The sequence below is a fragment of the Cherax quadricarinatus genome, chromosome 48, assembly GCF_038502225.1.
Source record: "Cherax quadricarinatus isolate ZL_2023a chromosome 48, ASM3850222v1, whole genome shotgun sequence".
Classification (NCBI taxonomy): Eukaryota; Metazoa; Arthropoda; class Malacostraca; order Decapoda; family Parastacidae; genus Cherax; species Cherax quadricarinatus.
In genome coordinates this window covers 15,646,935-15,652,347 of record NC_091339.1, presented here as the reverse complement: position 1 = coordinate 15,652,347, position 5,413 = coordinate 15,646,935, and positions in this window count along the sequence as shown.

Below are 5,413 nucleotides of genomic sequence, written 5' to 3'. Positions count from 1 at the left end.
GAAAAAAAAGTGACTGGCTTGACATCTCTAGTAACGAACGTTCCAGTTATCCAGCCCATCATTTAGCTCATCTTGTTGTTTTTTTCTAGCTGACAACAGCTAGAAAAAAGAACAAGATGAGCTACAAAATGATTCCCAGAATAAAAGATACGAAATACGAAGACTGAAGGTACTGGACAAGCCCTCACTGGCTGCTGGGAGGAGACGAGGATCATGACTACAATGTACGATTATAACGGGAAGACATTAAGGAAGATTTTCCAACATCAACAGGAAGAAAATGAGGATATAAGTATACACTTAGGAACAAAAGTTGGTGAAAGGATGACAGAAAGTTCTTTGCAGAGTAGTAGATGACTGGAACAGAATGAAAGAGCTGGTATGAAGTGCTACAGTAAGTTTTAACTGTTTCTATATACAGCAGTCCCCTCAAGGAAGGTTCCTTGATGTTGGTGAGGGGCTCTTGATTTAGGGAATTGGATCTGTGCCCCAGTTCCCCGAATTAAGCCTGAATGCTTTCCACATCCCCCCCAGGCGCTGTATAATCCTCCGGGTTTAGCGCTTCCCCTTGAATAACATAACATATATACAGCAGTTCGGTAATTACAGACACACACACACACACACACACACACACACACACACACACACACACACACACACACACACACACACACACACACACACACACACACACACACACACACACACACACACACACACACACACGCACGCACACGCACACACACACACATACACATACACACACACACACATACACACACACACACACACGCACACACACACACACACACACACACACACACACACACACACACACTGCAGCGACCGGGGACATAGATATACGTTAAAGATGCAAATTAATTACATTAATGCTAAGAAATGACATGGTCTGCACGAGAAGGTGGAAGAGAATTTTACACAGTCTGATACACAGGCCTGAGATGGTCTACGAGACCACGCGTAGTGTGCGACCGTTCGTAACAGAAGCGTCGATTCGACCGGTCCACCACCTTCCCCCACGACCACAGGCAAGCAGGTACGGCCAGGTGAGTACACAGAGTAGTCAGCCTACAATACAAGATACCCAAACGAGACTTAGGGTCAAATTTTCTTATACCCAGCATGCATAAGGTGCTGCACCTAAAGTCAGTACCTGACCAGCCGGGTTGTGGCTTGTACGTCGGTCTACGTGCGGCCAGCAGTAACAGCCTGGTTGATCAGGCCCTGATCCACCATGAAACTTGGTCACGGACCGGGCAGTGGGGGCGTTGACCCCAGAAACCCCCTCCAGTTATACCTGCTGCCCCTATTAACTTAACAGTAAAAAGGCACCTAGGTTGTGCACTGTTTGAGGTCGCATCTTCAAGTGATAAAATTAAATGTCACTAATAATTAAAAGGTGATACATACATTCTCTCTCTCTCTCACTCTTCCCTTCCTTCCCTCCCTCCCTCTCTCTCCCTCCCTCCCTCTCTTCCCCTCCCTTCTTCTCTCTCCCTCCCTCCCTCTCTTTCTCTCTCATACCACATTATTCCGTGATCACTCCCTTGGTGTTAGTTCCTTAAGCTGCTGATGGGCATGACTGGCTGACAATGGACCAATCAGAACCTGGGACGACGAGAGCGTCATCAGCATACAAGGTTCTGATTGGGTAGTAGCACCCATCCCTGGTAATGAACCAATCAGCGTTCATGTTGGCTGGAGTGTCTGAATATTCATTATTCTAATTGGCCCTTATGAGGGGATTCCGATAGTGCTCCAATCAGACGTCCCCACAAAGATGATGTTATGCTAATGTGACGTTGTGATTGGTTAATTAGATAGGAAGGAGGTCGTGGCCCAACGGTCTGTTAACAGGATCCCCAAGTACGTTTCACAACGGCTAAGCAGGAGACGATGTGATTGGTTAATGTAATGTTGTGACTGGTTAAAGTGAAGTCGTGCTTGGCTAAGGTGGTTTTAATTGATCAATGTGACGTTGTGACTGGTGAATGTGGCGTTGTGATTGGTGAATGTGGCGTTGTGATTGGTGAATGTGGCGTTGTGATTGGTGAATGTGGCGTTGTGATTGGTGAATGTGGCGTTGTGATTGGTGAATGTGGCGTTGTGATTGATTAATTGGACAAAGAGGAAATCGTGACCCAACGGTCTGTTAACAGGATCTCCAAGTACGTTACACAACGGCGTTCCATTTACCGTTTTTTAAGGCTTTTGCACTGTTATATAATAAAAACGGCTGAAGGCTTTTTCGCATTTTTTTTCCCTCCCTCACGTCAGACTAGAATGAATTTCGTCAGGCAAAAACAAAAAGAGAAAACTAAAAAAAAAAGAAAAAAGAAATAAAAACAGAGGCTGGGACGCCAGAACACTAAACCAATTCTGGCAAAACTGACGCTTAACAAAAAGGGGAAAAAAATCAATCTGCGGTATAAAAATGCTGAAGAGAAAGCATGAGGGAGATTTTCAACAGCAATGTTGAGCACGACTCTAGGAAGAGTGGATGGAGGGAGGGAAGAGTGGAGGGAGAGAAGAGTGGAGGGAGAGAAGGCATCCCTCCAAAACTCAACTCTAACCACAGTGGAGGGAGGTTAGGCTAGGTTAGGTTAGGTTTATTTGGAAACAGGACAGGCGTTTCCCGACGCGGGTCTTAGTCCTATGATGACCCGAAGCTGGAGCTTTTGGTCATCTGACCGAGTCCTTCCACTGGCTTCTGGGTCCACCCCTTTACAAGTTATGGTTTTGATTATAACCATTAGAGGGAGGGAGAGCAGAAACCCCTCCACATAGAAATCTTTGATTACTGGAGAGAGAGAGAGAGAGAGAGAGAGAGAGAGAGAGAGAGAGAGAGAGAGAGAGAGAGACAGACAGACAGACAGACAGACACAGAGACAAGAGACGGAGAGAATAGAGTGAGAGAGCAGCCACCCCTCCACAACACACACAACAATAAATGAATTGAAATATAAACGTGGAGGCCGGCCAGACAAACATCGCCAACACGAACACAATAAAGGCTTCAATCCTCGACAAATGGATCAAAACAGCAGCGAACGTCGGGGTGGGGACTGGGGCGGAGGTGGCGAGGGTGGGGGGGGTGTGGGGGGGGGTGGGTGGGGGGAGACTGAAAAAGTGGGGGTGATGTGGGGGGGGAGGGGGTGAGGGGGGGAAGTGCGGAAGGGCGGGGGGCGGTGGGTGGTGGGCAAGGAGGGGGGGGGAAGTGGGGGGAGTGTGGCGGTTTTTGGGAGGAAAAGGGTGGGGAGGCGGGAAAAAGGGGGGGTGATGGAAAGGGGGTGGGGAAGGGAGAAGGGGGGAAGGAGGGGTAGGGGCGGCGGGGGGGTTTGGCGGGGGCAAGGGGTGGTGGCTGGGCGGGGGGGGGGCGCGGGGGGGTGGTGGGCGTGTAGGCGTGTTTGGAGTGGGGAGGCTGAAAAGTGGGCGGTGGTGTGGCGGTAAGGGGGGGCGGGGGGAGTGGGCACTGGGGGGGGCCGGGGGTGGGCGGAGGGGAGGGGCGGGGGGTGGGGGGGCCCGGGTGGGGGTGGTGGGCAAGGTGGGGGGGGGTGGTGGGGCGCGGTGGTGGGGCGGGGGGGCAGGCGGTGGGGTGGGGGGGCTGGGGATGGGGGGCGTGGGGAGGCAGGCGGGGGAGGGTGGGGAAGGTGGGGTGGGGGGCGGTGAGGGGGTGTGGGGGGGGATTTGGAAAAGGGGTGGGGGCGGGGGGGTGGGAGGCAAGTGTGGGGTGATGTGGCGTGGGTGGTGGCGCGTGGGGTGGCGGGGCAAGTGGGGTGGTGGCAAGTGTCGGGGTGGTGGCAAGTGGGGGTGGCGGGCAAGGTGCGGGTAGTGCGGCAAGTGTGCGGCATGGACAAGGTGGGGGTGGTGTAAGTGCGTTAGGTGGTGACGCGTGGGGTGGTAAAGGGCATGAGGGGCACTGAGTAAGTGTGTGATGGAGGGACAAGTGTGGGGTGATGAGACAAATGGGGGTGTGGGACAAGGTTAAAAGGCAAGTGTGGGGTGGTGGGACAAGGTGGGGGTGGTTGGCAAACATGAGGGTGACTGACCATGTGAAGTGTTGGGGTGGCCGGGCAAGTGTTGGGGTTGCTGGACAAGTGTTGGGGTGGCTGAGCAAGTGTTGGGGTGGCTGGGCAAGTGTGGTGGTGGCGGGGCAAGTGTGGTGGTGGCGGGGCAAGTTTGGGAGGTGGTTGGGCAAGTGTGGGGCTGGCTGGGCAAGTGTGGGGGTGGCTGGGCAAGTGTGAGGGTGGTGGGACAAGTTTGGGAGGTGGTTGGACAAGTGTGGGGATGGCTGGGCACGTGTGGGGGGGGTGGGACATGTTTGGGAGGTGGTTGGGCAAGTGTGGGGGTGGCTGGGCAAGTGTGGGGGTGGTGGGACAAGTTTGGGAGGTGGTTGGGCAAGTGTGGGGGTGGCTGGGCAAGTGTGGGGGTGGCGAGGCAAGTGTGGGGGTGGCTGAGTAAGTGTGGGGGTGGTGGGGTAAGTGTTGGGGTCGCGAGGCAAGTGTGGGGGTGGCTGAGCAAGTGTGGGGGTGGAGCAATTGTGGGGGTGGTGGGGCTAGTGTTGGGGTGGCTGGATGTTGCGGCCCCCTACCAAACTAGCGGTTAAATGGTTAACCTGCCGGCCGGCAGTACCACAGGGCACGTCATCAAACCCAATGTGGGGACTGCTGAGCCGGCTTTAGAGGCAGTAAGTACCTGAACACCTCACGGTACGCATCTAAGCAGTAACTACCAGAACACCTTACGGTAGACATCTACTGGCAGTAGAGTATTCGTCTGACCGTCTTATTATATATCTACTGGCGTTAGAGGAAGCGCTCACTGCAGCTCACTGAGTCTGTTGGCCTCAGTTACTTGACGGCCGCATTCAGTGAGCTTGCAGCATGGTGTTCTACAAACACTATTTATCAACTGGTCTTGAAGGCAGTAGATAGTACTCACCAGACCATCTTACGGTGTACTTCTACCGGCCTTGGAGAGTATTTACAGGACAGGTGAGGTCTGCGGACTCACCGCCTACGCTGGTCAACTGTGGGCCGGAGTCATCGGATGCTGTTTTAGTGGGACATTACGTGAAGAAAAGGTTGGAGTGTGACACTGAACTGGGCTAGGACCGTAGTGTGACACTTAAGCAAGTATGATGGAGTGTAACACTGAGATATGCTATAGGACCGTAGTGGAACACTGAGAAGAAAAGGGTGTCGTGTGACACTAAAGAAGTTACGGTTGTAGTGTACAATGAATAGTGTCATGTGACTGGCCTCGAGAAAGACGCTGTGCGAGTGTGTCGCAGGGTGTCAAGGGTGACACAGTTGAGAAAGTGTATGACGCAGAGAAAAGGGTGTCGTGTGACACAGAGAGTAGGAGTGTCATTACGCAGAGAAAAGGG